A 16755-nucleotide genomic window follows, 5' to 3' on the forward strand; every position below is an offset into this window, starting at 1 on the left:
TATCTTAATATGGCGTACTGGCGTTACATTTTAAAATACTATACAAAATAATTAATCAGAATACTTACTCCTGCTCACTCACGCCAAAGAACTCCCCGCTCAAGCTCGCCGTCTCTGCAAGATTAACGATGGCAGTTTGCACACACAGCTACTAGAAGATTTACATCTGTCAGACAGGTTGCTGACGTCATCAAGCTTAGTGTGAGTCTGCGCGTCAGAAACGGAAGTGCTAAAAATCGCTAAAAATAGGCTTCACTTGACTCAATTGAGTTCCAATGGGGTCACTGTGTCCATTTCTTTTACTGTCTATGCTCACACCTATAGATTTGAGCTCCTACAGTAAACACGTGACCAGTTGTGTTATTGAAAGCTCTGGCTCCATCTAGTGGCAGATATAAGTTCATGTTCTATATTGTAATTTCAATGACTAAACTTTACATTTATTGGTTTCATTAAAGTTAGTTTCATGTAGTTGTGTTGTACGGTAGTTGACACAGAGCATAATTTCCTTGTGTTCTGAAATGATGAAATGTAAATGGTACAGATTTACACTTCCTGTGTGTTCAAAGAGAGAGAGTGAATCTGGAGAAATGAAACTAATATTTGATAATTACATACAGCTATTGTTCATACAGATGTTTTTATGACCAAACCAGAGATGAAGGGAAGCAGATGATCAATGATGCTGATGTTTCTCTGACAGCTGCTGTCCATGGTGCTGAATCCACATCAAACTATGATTAAAGGTGCCCTCGAATGAAAAATTGAATTTATCTTGCCATAGTTAAATAACAAGAGTTCAGTACATGGAAATGACATACAGTGAGTCTCAAACTCCATTGTTTCCTCCTTCTTATATAAATCTCATTTGTTTAAAAGACCTCAGAAGAACAGGCGAATCTCAACATAACACCCACTGTTACGTAACAGTCTGGGTGTACGCCCCAATATTTGCATATGCCAGCCCAAGGTCCCAACATTATGAAAGGCATTAGACAAGGGAAGCCAGTAACGTCTGGATCTGTGCACAGCTGAATCATCAGACTAGGTAAGCAAGCAAGAACAATAGCGAAAAATGGCAGATGGAGCAATAATAACTGACATGATCCATAATAACATGATATTTTTAGTGATATTTGTAAATTGTCTTTCTAAATGTTTCGTTAGCATGTTGCTAATGTACTGTTAAATGTGATTAAAGTTACCATCGTTTCTTACTGTATTCACGGAGACAAGAGCCGTCGCTATTCTCATTTTTAAACACTTGCAGTCTGTATAATTCATAAACACAACTTCAATCCTTATAAATCTCTCCAACAGTGTAGCATTAGCCGTTAGCCACGGAGCACTATCAAACTCATTCAAAATCAGAAATAAACAATATAACAGTATACAATATTCACATAATCCGACGCATGCGTGACGAACACTTTGTAAAGATCCATTTTGAGGGTTATATTAGCTGTGTAAAATTTGTTAAGGCACTGTTTAAGGCAAGCGCGAGCTCTGTGGGCAGAGAGCACGGGATTTAAAGGGGCCACAGCATAAATTGGCGCGTTTATAATGATGCCCCAAAATAGGCAGTTAAAACAATTAATAAAAAAAGATCTATGGGATATTTTGAGCTGAAACTTCACAGACACATTCAGGGGACACTTTAGACTTATATTACATCTTTTAAAAACATAATCTAGGGCACCTTTAATGATTTTTATGCATAAAGTATCCAAACTAATCCAGTCAAATGCCGGACAGATCTGATCAGTTTCCTCTTAAAAAAAGCTGTTAATGTTTCTTATAACTGATGAAAATGTCAAAAATAGTATCAGTATCAGATGCAGTTTTAATGGGCTCTAGTGAGTGAACTTACATGTGAATTATACTGTCGCCCTCTAGTGGAAGATTTAAATAACGCTGATCAATTATCTTCAGTGTCATTAGTCCTTATATAGAGATCATGAACCCTGTATGATCTCTCAGTATCAGACACTGTATCCTCCACTAGGTGGCGCTCTTTCAGTGTGATTAATGTAATATTCAGTCAGTGCTGATGGTGGGAGGGGCCAGTAAAGCTGCTCATTACTGATAAAGAGCTGAAGAAAGAGGAAGTAACTAAAGCAGACAGATGTAGAGACAGAGAGATTCACACAGAGAACATTCAGCATAAAGAAGACTGAACTCAACTCACAATGAAGATCCTCCTCATCTTCTTCACTTTCTACCTGATCTCAGGTCAGAGCTTTTCTCTTTCATCACTGCAGTAATGATGCTGTTTTCTGTTCATGAGGTTTCTGATCACAGTATCAATCTGATTGACAGGTGCAGTGAGATGCTTTAGTGTCACTGGATATTCTGGAGGAAGTCTTCTTGTTGATTCACAGAAGTTTTGGTTCAGTGACTTTGCTAAATATATGTCCAAAATACCTGAGTGGAGAATAATAATAAATGATATAAAACATGATAAATGGATTAATGAAGGAAGATTTACACTGTTTCGTAACAGTGATGGAAACCTCATGATCTTCATCAGAGAACTGAACCAACATGATGCTGGAAGATACGCGATTGAAGTCGTTGACAACTGGCGTATATATATGACTTTAAAAGTGAAAGAAGGTCAGTCATTTTAAGATGTCTTTGTATACTAGAACTATTTCAAAGCTTTTACATTCATATATATATATATATATTTTTTATTTTGTGAATGACAGATTCATGTTGTAAAGAGTCAAAGAGAGTGATGGTGCATATTGGAGAAACTGCCACCTTCAGCTGTGAATATTCACAGAATCATATTAATGATCCCAAGATCATATTCAAAGAAGGAGAAAACTCTATTTACTCGATTTACAGCACATGGAAGAAGGAAGAAAGATTCAGTGTTTCTGATGACAGACATAAAAACATCTTCAGTGTGAGAATTACTACTGTGAGACCAGATGATGGAGGAGTTTATTTATGTGGAGTTTGGATCAGAGGACAATCATACAGTTCCTCCATTATTAATACTGTTCATCTACATATTAGCAGTAAGTACAACAAACTCTTCATCAAATCTGGAAATTTGAATATTGTCTTTGAGATTTAATAATATTTGTGATTGACAGCTAAAGTGGGCGTGTCTAGAGCGATCGGATACTCAGGAGGTCGTATGATGATCAAGTGTGAACATCCTCAATACAAAACCAATCCAAAATACATATGTAAAGAATCAGATGGATGTTCAGAGAGGAAGAATCCAGGAGTTCAGGATGAATGGATGGAGAACGGAGATGTTTCTTTATATGACGACACCAGAGCAGGAGTCTTGATGGTGTTTTTTAGAGAGCTGAAAGCTGCAGATGCAGGAACATACAGGTGTGGAGTGAATGTGTCTCACTATACTGAGAGCTTCACTGAACTCCAGCTGAACGTCACAGACGGTGAGGAACATGAAATACTGTATCTTGTGTGTTTGAAGTATCTGATCTGATTTTAATGTAACTTCTCTTGGTTTACAGATGTAATGTTTGTGACTGAATCTGCTCATCTTGGTGAAGAAGTCAACATCAGCTGTCAGATCCCAGAGGAACATAAAGTTAATTTCTGCAAAGAGGATGATAATCACATCTGTCAAAACATCAGCACATCTACAGTGACAGAAATGAATGGTTCATCTGAGAGAAATGAAGAGAGAGTTTTTACAGTCAGCATCAGTAATGTGAGCGTGAGAGATGCTGGAGTTTACTGGTGTGGAGCAGAAACCAGAGACACACATTTGACTTTCATCTCCCTGAACACCAAAATTCAGCTCAACCTCATCAGTGAGTGAATTCAGATGATTTCATTGTAGAAATACAGTCTATTCAGAATCATGTGTGTTAAATGTCTGTGTTTGTGTGTTTGCAGTGGCTCCAGTAGTGAGACATGAAGAAGCAGGAGAATCTCACATCTTCACTAAATTGCATTTAAACATCAACAAATGTAACAGTTTCTTTTATTGGCATCTTTTATGGGGCAAATAGGGCTGGGTCTAGTGATGGGAGGGGCAAGAAAAGGCATTTCCACTCCAAAGTTGAATAAAATATCAATGTTAGCAGCATATCTTGTACTGATTTTCAGTTGTGTTGCTTCAATGTGATGAGATAAATGGCAAACACGTGCAGTCTACACACTGTTGTCTGATTCATAAACAGATGACTCTTATGAACCAATTCATTTTAGTGAATTAAGAACAAACTGTGCAGCTAGTAAAGTCAGATTCAGGAACAAGTGACTCTTACAAGTACAGTGCACAGCATAAATACACCCCGTACACCCCAACAGATTTCTCAGAAAAACATCCATCTCACTTTTAAATTAATACTTTCTATGGGATACTATACAATGATATTGTAGCAATGTTCAAAGTTCTCTGGGAAAGAAGACTGCTGACTGAGCTTTATTTTCACAACAGAAATGTTCAAACAAAAGGCCGTGCAATGCACGTCAACAAAATAAATAATCCACAAAGGGCTTCACTCCCGTGTTGTCAGGCTCAGTGTCTCAGTCAGCAGTCTCTCTCTATCTCTCACATGCTCCTGTTTCTCCTGGCATTTTATCCTGTCTCTGCGCCAATTACTAGAACGAGAAACAGGTGTTCGTGATTTAGATTTAATCCACTCACTCACCATGCGTCTCCTGACTCTCTCTCCCTCTGCAGCCTCTGCTGAACCACGCCCCCCTCGCCACATACCCCCACTGCCCGACTCAGGCCGGCCTGTGGATCATCTTGAACTTAAAAGGCTGTAAAACCAGATACCAACGAGTGATCCGCGAGTTGGTATCCTTCATGTGGTGGAGCCACTGCAGGGGAGCGTGGTCCGAACAGAGGGTGAATTCCTGTCCCAGGAGATAATTGGCCAGACACTCTTATTCCACAGTGCTGTACTTAGCTTCTCTCTTTGAGAGCTTACGACTAATGTACAGCACCGGCCGTTCCTCCCCCTCTATCTCCTGGGACAGGACAGCACCCAGCCCCCTGTCCGACGCGTCAGTCTGCAACAGAAAGGGGAGAAAAAAATCAGGAGAGTGAAGCAATGGCCCGCCATATAGAGCAGCCTTCACCTGGGTAAAGGCCTGCTGGCACAGCTCCGTCCACTGGACCGTATCTGGTGTGTCCTTTTTAGTTAGATCAGTCAACGAGCTGGTGAGGTCCGAATAATTAGGTACAAACCTTCTATAATATCCCGCCAGCCCTTTTTGGTCTTCGGGCGCGGACAGGTCGCAATAGCTGCTGTCTTGTCAATTTGGGGACGCACCTGTCCATGCCCCAATTGGAAGCCCAGATACCTTACTTCCATGCGCCCAATCGCACATTTCTTCGGGTTGGCTGTGAGCCCGGCGCCTGTCAGCGATCTCAGGACGGCCCTCAAATGCTACATATGCCGCTGTCAGTCATTACTGAAGATAATATTATTATCCAGATAGGCAGCAGCATATCGTCGCTGCCAGATGAAACTCACGTATGTCCAAAACGGTTACTTTTCAGGAAGTGAAAAAAAAACAGTATTTCAAAAGCAGTTGAATGTAGCGTTGTCATACTTGGTACGGCATCTTTACATGTAACCATATTCTTGCCAGTGTAATGTTATAATCCACATTTGACCAAAATTGAGTTTAAACGGACATACGTGCATATTTTACAATAACAGTGGTCAATACGCGTTCTTCCGATCATTAATTAGAATGGCCAAGTCGCGTTTCATATTGACAGATGAATACGCTCAGTTTGTTTAAATAGCCTACGTCTTAGTTTATTAAATATGCTTAGTTTAATATTAATTATAAATTTATTAAATGTCTCTTGCAAACTATGAAGGGACAATGAATCAATACACTGACATGGTAATGCTAGACAGATACTTTGTTTGCACAGTCCTACCGTAATTATGGCGTCAGGGGGGAAACGTTTACCTCGATAAAGGAAAGTCATTGTCTCACCAGGCTATGTTTATTTGGCAATGTAATCTCACAGTGTGGGACAGCGACAATATGCACCATTGGGTCGCAAAATTCTATCCATGAGACGCTGAAAGGTAGCCAGCGACAAGGGGATCTGCCAATATCCCTTTGTTAAGTCCAGTGTCGAATAAAATCGAGCTGTACCGAGCCGGTCAATCAATTCACAGCTTTAACCTTGCGATAATCCACACAGAACCGCACTGAGCTGTCTGTTTTGGGGACCAAAACTATCAGGCTCGCCCAGTTACTGCTGGATTCTTCTATTACTCCCATTTCAAGCATTGCCCCTAATTCTGCCTGAACTACCTTTTTCTTGTGTTCAGGTAATCTATACGGCCGGCTGTGGATAACCACGCCCAGCTCTGTCTCGATATGGTGCTGAATGAGATTGGTACGCCCGGTAGGGGAGAGAACACGTCAGCAAACTCTGCTTGTAATTTAGATAAATCAGTGAGCTGGGAGGGCGAGAGGTGATCTCCCCTGGGGGTCAGAGCGAGGGATTGTTTTTTTACATTCGCCTCTGGTCTGAGATCATCCTCTCCGCTAATCACCGTCACCAGCATCACTGATTCTGCCTCATTCCATTTTTTAAGGAGATTGAGGTGATAAATTTGACGTGCTCCTCTCCTATCCGATCGTATTACCTCATAATCGAGCTTGCCAACTTGCCGTGTAACCTCAAATGGTCCTTGCCACTTTGCAAGTAATTTTGAACTTGAAGTGGGGAGCAATACAAGCACTTTATCTCCCGGTGAAAATTTGCGTAAATTAGTCCCCCTGTTATACAGTTGGCTCTGTCTGTGCTGGGCTTGTAAGCCCCAAAGTGTGGAGTTTTGTTCTCAAGTCCAGCACATACTGAATTTCGTTTTTGGCCGGAGATGGCCCGTCCTCCCAAGTCTCTCACAGGACGTCCAGTACCCTGCGGGGGTGGCGTCCAAAGAGAAGCTTGAAGGGGGAAAAGCCCGTGGAGGCTTGCGGGACCTCTCGCACTGTGAATAGCAAGGGTTCTAACCACCTATCCCAATTTTTGGCATCCTCTTGCACGAATTTACGAATCATGGATTTAAGCATGAGATTAAACCGTTTGACCAGCCCGTTCATTTGTGGGGGAAAGACACTTGTACGAACTGGTTTAATGCCCAACAATTCGTAAAGTTTGCATAACGTGCGTGACATAAATGCCGTGCCTTGATCAGTGAGGATTTCTTTCGGAATCCCCACTCGGGAGATTAAACTAAACAGTGCGTCCGCAACACTCTTAGCGGAAATGTTGCGGAGAGCCACTGCTTCCACAATGACTAATGCAAAGTGATGCCCTCTTGCTGATCGCTCTAATGGCTCGATGAGGTCCATACCAATCCTTTCGAAGGGGACCTGCATTAATGGGAGAGGGTGCAAAGGCGCTTTTGGGGTGGCCGGTGGATTTACCAACTGACATTCATGACAAGACGCGCACCACCTGCGCACATTCTTGTGAATGCCCGGCCAAAAGAATCGGGTCATGAGGGTCATGATTTAGTGTTGTCGTTTGTCCTTAAAGCCCAGCCATTGGATTAGAATGAGCCCATTGGAAAAGCATTTCCCTGCAGCTCTTTGGAATTAACTAACATTTGGGTTGTATCCTCTTTTGTCTGAGCGTCTTGGGTCACTTGATACAATTTTTTATGATCGCAAAATATGGATAAGAAAGCGGTTGTCCAGGGTGGAGAGGCTGACCTTTGATGGTACTGACCTTTTCAAACGCATGCTTGAGCGTCTCGTCCTGAGACTGCTCCAGGGGAAAATCATTGCAGTCCGAAAGAATAAGTCTTCCCATTTCGCTCTGTTCCCCTGAAGCTGAACTCACTGTTCCCTGATCAGTCTCTCCCACCTGCACTCGTGCTTGCTTATCCCGCGTCTTTTTTTCCTCAAGAGGCATCCGAGCATAAACATCCCAATAATTTTCTTAAATGCAGGCCAATTCGTTCCCAGAATTATCGGATGCCGGAGGTGCAGATTAACTGCCACCTCAACATTATGCTTTTGTCCCCTAAATTTACTAATGACTGGCACAATAGGATATTCCACCACATCCCCGTGCACCCTAACCATGCGGCTTGTATCCAATGCCCCGGACGAAATCAGGCTTTGATGCACCAAGGTTTGGTTACAACCCGAGTCCACCAAAGCCTGATAGGTACCCCCCTTGATACTCGCAGGTATTTGGTACCAGCCAGCCTGACCAGGGGCAGCCTGGGGGTCGTCCGAGACCCAGATCATTGTCCCGACCTCCATAACCGGACACCTATCCACGAAATGGTCCGGGTCCCCGCAACGCCAACAGGCCGGCCCAGACCTGCCCGCCGCTCTTGTGGCAGAGAGTGGATTAAGTGATAGGCGCGGAAAGAGGGAAGAAGCAGTAGCAGGGTCCGGCCCAGCAGCATTCAGTCCAGAGAGAGACAGATGTCAGAGAGAGAGACAGATGGCAGGGGTTCGCCGACCCCTGGGCACGTCACCATGTGGTCCTCCGCCAGATGTATGGCTGAGTCCAGCGACGTGGGCCGGTGGCACTGGACCCACTCGGCAGTCTTCTTTGGAAGCCGAGTGATGAATTGTTCCAGCCCCACCCGATCGATGACTTGCTCCACGTTGCCTCCGTCGGCCAGCAACCATTTGCGGCACGAGTCCCGGAGCTGTTGGGCCATCACGAAAGGCCGGCCGGACTCACCCAGCTCCAGTGAGTGGAACCGTTGTAGATGTTGTTCTGGGGTCCGGCCGACCCGCTGCAGGATGGCTCTTTTCAGGTCGTTGAAGACCAGGAGATTTGCCATGGGGAGCTGCTGCGCTGCCACTTGTGACTCCCCCGAGAGGAGTGGGATGAGACGCATTTTGCAACACCTCATTTTAAATTATTTTTCATATCATAAAAATGTTATGTGACCACATTAATAAATGTTTAATCAAAACTATTCTGTAAAATTTCAGCAAATCTGTCTCATTTTCACTAAGAAATGGATAAAAATATTACTCATTTATGCTGTGCACTATAGCTCACAGGACGTCTGAGAAATAATGCTGTGCAGATAGGGTCGTCTGTGTTTGCAGTATGTTGTTATTTTCTCCCCCAGTGTTTGTGATGAACGGCTGTTTTCATACCAGCACAAAACCACAGAAATGAGCTGAAGGTTCAGAGTCTCAGTTTAATTTGGCTAAACGGTCTTTATTCAGAAAACCCACAGTGAGACCACGTGACAGAGACAGAAACAGAGATGAAGTCGAATGTGTGCAGATCTGCAGAAGAGAGACTAAAATACACTCATGTTACTGCAGAAAACTTCAGCTACAGTAGTTCCTTTATGACAGAGATCACAGGTCAAACATTGTTGGATAGAAAGGGGCTGAAAATTGTATTATATTTGTGTTATTCATCTCTGTGGTATGTTTGTGTGTTTTATTTTCAGATTCCTTTATGATCATCATTATTTGTTTGTGTGTGGTGATGCTGCTGATTGGTGGATTCACTCTGACTGTGTGTGAATCAAGACACAACAGACGAGGTTTGATCATTTTTAATGTTGAAATAAATTATTAGAGTTATTGTAGTGTCTCTGAGCTGCTTGAATCTTCTGACTGTCAGCAGCAGTAAAATCTCACTGACTCAATGAGTTTCTGTCTCAGATGCTGCTGTTCTTCTCCAGTTTGATCTAGTTTGTCTTTCTCTTACTGATCCATACATTTTGTGAATTTAGGAAGAACCTCGACTTCAGACAAGAGAAAGAAAGAAGGAAATATAATGGTGAGTTCCAGTGTGTGTGTGTGTGTGCATAGTGTGTGTGCATAGTGTGTTTTATCATTTTAATGTACGTTTTCTCTCTATTTTCTCCATGTTCAGTCATCAAGTGCAGACAGCAGATGTGATTCTCTCACAGATCCTGGATCAGCTCAAATTAATTGTACTGATGAACAACCCACAATCCCCTCTGATGGCCTCATTTACGCGTCTGTCAGTTTCCAGAAGCATGAAGCGTCTCTCAGTGATGCTACAGTCTCCTTCAGTAAGGACGATATTTACTCTGATTATACTCAGATTAATCCCAACTAGTTCCCTCTTGACAGAGATCACAAAGTTATCACACATTACACAACAAAACCTCCAGTGATAAATTAACTCTCATCAGAGTATACGTGAAACCATACTCGAGAGTGTTAAAATAAGAGTGTTAAATGAACACTGAAGCAGTGTTAATGTCAATGAGATAATTAAGTGATTGAGTGATGATTGATCATTATTGAAGATACTGATATTAACAAGCAGAATCACCAAAGGAGAAAATCACTTTTTTTTTTTCTCACATACTGTATACTCTGATGAGAGTTAATTTAACACTGGAGGTTTTGCTGTATACCATTAGTAGCCTATTGTGAAAAAACAGTGATTTATATTTGTTACACTCTCAATTCATTGCAAGAATATATCTTCATAATCCTTAATTTAGTGTTAAACAGATGTTTGGTTTGTTCAGTACAGTCTGTTGAATCGTGAGAAACTTTAGTCTGAAGTTTCCATTGCTGCTCATGTTGATTCTTTCACACGTTTAAAATAGTTTGTCACCTCAGTTTGGCTGAGGCCTTGATGAAGACAGGAAATAAAACCCCTGAGCGAAATACATACACAAAATACATTCTGTTTTTGTTTATTGTCCAAAGATGTTAAAGTCTTACAATCAGGGAGTTTATTATTCTTTACATCATATTTGATTTGCAAACATAGCATGACATTGTTAGCATTAACAGCAGATTAAACAGACTTAAACCCACAGTGAGACATGTGAGACTGAACAGAAAAGATCAACATCCATTGTGAGCAGATGTGTTACATTGAGGAAAACAATGAGTCCAAAAGTCAAATATACAGTACGTCTGTACATATGCTGTAAATATCATACTTTGTTGTTGTTGTTTTTTTTGTTGTTTTTTTTTTATAACAATTTTATGTTAATAACACTTAAAGGATTAGTTCACTTTCAGATTAAAATTTCCTGATAATTTACTCACCCCCATGTCATGCAAGATGTTCATGTCTTTCTTTCTTCAGTCGAAAAGAAATGAAGGTTTTTGATGAAAACATTGCAGGATTTTTCTCCTTATAGTGGACTTCAATGGATGCCAAACGGTTGAAGGTCAAAATTACAGTTTCAGTGCAGCTTCAAAACGTTCTACACGATCCCAGATGAGAAATAAGAGTCTTATCTAGTGAAACCATCGCTCATTTTTTTAATATATATATATATATATATAAACAATAAATGCTCATCTTGAACTAGCTCTCTTATTCTTCTTCTTCTTCTCTATAATTCTGGGAGTGTAGACACTGCTAAGTGTATTACTGCCCTCCACAGGTCAAAGTTTGAACTAATTGTTATATACTTGCACTAGAATATTGTATATGACAATTTAGTTCAAACTTTGACCTGATGAGGGCAGTAATACACTTTAATTCTAACAGAGAAGAAGAACAGAGCTAGTTCAAGATGAGCATTTATGGTTAAAACGTATACAATTTTTAATTTGGGCTCCATTGAAGTCCACTATAAGGAGAATAATCCTGGAATGTTTTCATCAAAAACCTTAATTTCTTTTCGACTGAAGAAAGAAAGACATGAACATCTTGCATGACATGGGAGTGAGTAAATTATCAGGAAATTTTAATTTGAAATTTAACTAACCCTTTTAGCAGCATCTTCAGGTTTACTGTATTTTTACAAAGATAAAGTGACTTACTGGTAAATGTCTCAGGTCTTTGTGTTTGCAGGGTTTTTTGTTGTTGTTGTTGTTTGATACTGTGGTCAGTGATAAAGATCAATAAAAATGCTCTTCAGCTTGTAATTTTATTTTGTTCTTGCATTTAAATTATTTTGGTCAAACTAAATCCCTTAAGACTCCTACAGCTGTGCTTAGTACTGAGTAAATAGACACATAGTTAGTGAATTTGTGTAATATCTCTTATTTGTGTTATATCTCTTCCAGCTCTGTAATATTTAAGCGGAAGCACAAGCAAAAACTGTTTTTGCTAATAAGTCCTACCAACTGAAGTTGTAAATAAGGATACATAATAGAATTTATACTTGTAAGATGCTAAAAGTCAAACTTCTCTCTCAATTATTTTAGGTTGGCATTTACCTCTATTCTGTAATCAAGAAAACATCCTTAGTAGCGTACGCGATGGATAAAGTGATAATTCTGACTCTTTTTTTTTATTGTTTTGAATTACAATTACAGTCAGGGAAGCACATTAAATAAACTTCGTTAAACAATCATAAAACAAATACATAAATAAAATGTTTATCTCACATCTGACACAAAGACACTTACACGCGAGAGCCAATTTAGGTGCAGTTTCGACTCCTCCCTTTTTTGTCCTAATATGGAGCTAAGCGCTGCTTGTCCGTTTATGTAAACAGTTCGCAGGCGAATCGCCATATGAACAGGCAGATCAGAGAGAAGATTTTCTGTGAGTAATCGATTCATTTTGGATAATTTCCTCTCACAGAAATGTTTTATGTCTTCAGAAGACTTGCAATTACACACCACGAACTGTATGGACGATGTTAGAGCTTGATAGCAGTGGTTTAGCTAACGGTCGCTCTGAGGCTCGTGAATCCCTAACAATATCTTCACAAACTCAACATCTGACTGAGACAAATTATAAAGATGCTTAATTATACAGCATTATTATATTAAACACCAACCTCTGAAACGTGCTGAGATATCAAGTCAGTTCAAATATATCAAATCAGGTTTGTACATTTTCAGAAGGAAATGTGAATTTTACATACAATGCAGTGGAGTGGTTGCCAGTTCTTAATGGGAAATTTGAAAATTGGGGTAAAAGTATAATTAATTGATCCCAAATATAGCTTTAGTAAGCAAACTGCAACCTTTCAAAATATATACAACACATAATGAACATAATATGTCAAATGTGACTTGAGAAGAAAAACAAATAGAGGACATTTGACTCCATTGGAGCACTTTCTGTTTTACAGTGAAAAACAAAATAGAAAAAAAAGAATATCTTCTTTCTCAATACTCCACTTTTGTGGCATGTTTGTGGCTGCCAAGTTTCAGCTAGGTGACGCTTGCTCGCTCTTATTGGACTTGGGTAAAGTTGGTTTTATATTCGCACATTCGAACTTCTGATAAATTCAGACTTTCCAATAAATGTGCAATAAATTAATGTTTGCGAATTTTAAGCAGTGACATGATATTGACAACCAACGATTGTCAACTTACAACATTTTTCACAGTCGATCAAAATAGGCAAGTATTGTTTTAATGGCATATTTACTTGTGAATGTCCACTGAATGTCCAATGTAGTGTGATTAACAAGACCATTGAATATGGATGTACGAATGTGCCAATATAAAACCAACTTTACCCAAGTTCTTATTGGCTATCTCGGGTATCATGTCAGAGGCAACCCAGCCTTAAAAGTGTGTGGCCAGCCCTTTTTTTTCACAGTTGCACACAGTTCACATTTGTTTTCCAGAGGAGAACTGGCCCCCCAACTGAGTCTGGTTTCTCCCAAGGTTTATACCCTCCATTCTGTCACCTGATGGAGTTTGGGTTCCTTGCCACTGTCGCTTCTGGCTTAGTTGGGGACACCTATTCAACTATATTATTGATCTGACTGCATTAACACTATTATATGAGAACTCAACAGAGCTGGGCGATGACATCGCCATCATAATATTCCTGGTACCACTGTAAAGCTGCTTTAAAACAATCTTTATTGTAAAAAGCGCTACATAAATGAAGGTGATTTGACAGCTTATTTAAAGTTCTGGCTCCATCTGGTGGCAAATATAAGTGAATGTTACATTTCTATGACTAAACATTACATTTCTTGGTTTCATTAAAATTAGTTTTAAGTAGGGGTTTGACTAGACGGTATCTCACGAGATGAAACGAGACTCAAGATTGAGTTCACAAGACAAGACAAGATTTTTACACACTATTTTTAAGAAATCCTCAATGGCGAAATACATGACTAGATCAAATATTCTGCAGGTGTATTTGAAATGTTTTAACTAATTATCTTGTAATGAATGTCATTCAGTTCTACTTTCTGAGTATGAATTATCATATGCAGTAAAAGACAACAATACTGAAGCACCGTAAAAGGTTTTTCCACTAACTCAACTGACTGACTTCTCTTCTGTATGATTTCAGTCTCTTCAGACCTTACTGTACATGATTTATGAGCTTCTACAACTTTTGACCTCCTAACTGAACTCCTTTCCACAAACTGATCATAGAAATAAAAACAGTATGAATAAAAATGGTAACACTTTACAATAAGGTCTCATTTATTAACATTAATGTATTAACCAACATCAACAATGAGCAATCTTTGCTACAGTATTTATTAATCTTTGTTTATGTTAGTTAATAAAAATAGTCATTCATTGTTAGTTCATGATAGTTCACAGTGCATTAACTAATGTTAACAAATTAAACTGTATTGTTTGTGCTTGATGAGATTAAGAGAAAACTGTTATTCATTTTTATGGTAACACTTTGCAATAAGTGAAACCATAATCGCACTCTCTCAATATTCAAAGTGCAAATAAGACCAAATTTTTCTTTGATACAGAGCTAAGAGATGGTTACAACTACACTGCCCAGCCGAAAATAGCTTTCATATTGAGAGATATTTGCATTCATCAGGGAGCCGCTTTCAAAATGCGGGGTATTGAAATCGCGTTTGAACGCGTGTAACTCTGTAAATATGGAGAACTGAATTAAATGTTTTTTTTGGTTTTTTTTTTTATTTAAATACAAAGCAAAACGACAGAGGAGGCATAATGTAAACATAGTGGTGGCCTGGGCCGCATTAATGCACGGGCTTACCTGGGCTTAAGCCCAGGGCCCTGGGCTGAGGGAGGACCTCGGTGATGCCAGAAAAAAATATAACCGCATTTTATAATGTGATGACTATCCCTTTAACATCGCTTTGATTTGAATACATGTGCTGTTCTGCGCGTGAAGTTCATTACGACGCGCCGCATCTAGCAGCAAGTGACTAAGTATTAGTATTTTAGTATTAGTATTTTTTTAACTTAGCTGAACTGATTCATGGCTTTAGAACGCCATGTCATGCCTCAAGACGCGAGCGCAACGGTTCTGCACGTCCTTCTAGCGCATGTTTACATAGAAAAACAAAGAAAAAGTAGCGCAGAAAAGCGTGTTCTGTGTGAACAGCCCCAAAGACAATGTGTTCTAATTTTAAAGACGTGGTGCGGCGCTACGCTTATCGACCGATGTGCAACTCTTCACTCACTGACCCCTGCAGTCGTCAGTAGTCCAATAAAAATACAAATCATGCAAAAATCCAGTTTCTGAAACGTCCAATGAGGTAAAATGTTGAAATTAAAAATGAACAATACTTTTATTAACCTTACAGATGGAATCTTATTATAAAGTCTTACCATTTCATATAAATCCAAACAGTACATGCTTAAAGATGACCATCTTTAAATATCTACACAAAGGCCATAGCATTGACATTAGACACATATTGTACGTATGTATACATTATTTGCTTCCATTTTAGAACACTGATTATTATTTTAATAAGATTTGTATTGTATTACAGTGATGTTAAAAGAGAACTAAAAGCATGCCCCCTGGAGGAAAATTTTGTACATTTTAAATTTAAATGCATAAATCTGGTGCATTCTGAGAGCAAAATTAAGTGACTATATCAATAAAGAAATTTGTTCTCTTGAAAACAATTTGTGCTTTATTAGTAATTTATTTATTGGTGATGGTAGTGATGGCACATTTGTCACGTACACAACATATAGCAGGCTAAGAGAAGTGGTCAAACATGTAGAGTATATAATTAAAACCATAAAACCATTAAAAATATGTAGCAAAAGAGGTTACCTTTGTTGAATTAAATAATAGTGGGAGCCTGTATCTATACACCTGTATTTGTGGAACTAATGGTCACTCTTTGATTTGTTAAACAATCCAGAATGCACTAAACACATTGGCATTCCTAAGCATCCGCCGGCCGCTTCGCTCTCAAGCTCGGTGGTCGCTTCACTCTCATGTCAGCTGGCCGCTTCGCTCTCAAGCCCGCCGCACGCTTCGCACGTGAGCTCGCCGGTTGCAACGCACTCAAATTCGCTGGTTACAACGCATTCAAGTTCGCCGGTAGCAATGCACACAAGCGCCCTGGACGCGATGGACAAGATGGCTGCTTTGCCAGTGCCCACGGGCATATTAGTATGCATTTGTATTTTAAGGTAGTTGATACAGAACATACATTAATTTTCTTGTTTTCTGTTATGATGAATTGTGAATGTTATAGATTTACTCGCCTCCTCTAAGATCAAAATAAATATTCAATATGAAATTTTGTCCAAATATTTGATGTTTTCATGACAACAGTCAAAGCGGAGGGAAGAAAGCAGATAAACAAATTCTAGTTACTTCTTGTGTTTGTTTTGTTCAATTGTCATCTGAAGTTTGTCTGATAGCTGCTGTCCATGGTTCTTAATCCACATCAAACTATGATATCATTATTGTATTTTTATGTATAAAGTATTCAAACAAATCCAGTCAAATGCCAGATCTGTGGTTTCCTCCTAAAAAGTGGTTAATGTTTCTTGCAACTTATAAAAATGTCAAAAACCCAAAGTATTGTATGCATTTTCGGCATTTCCAAGAGTGCCCTATGGGCTCTACGGGACCCCATTGAATGTACATGTATGACCTCTAGT

This window comes from Chanodichthys erythropterus, chromosome 12 (assembly GCF_024489055.1).
Source record: "Chanodichthys erythropterus isolate Z2021 chromosome 12, ASM2448905v1, whole genome shotgun sequence".
NCBI classification, from domain to species: Eukaryota; Metazoa; Chordata; class Actinopteri; order Cypriniformes; family Xenocyprididae; genus Chanodichthys; species Chanodichthys erythropterus.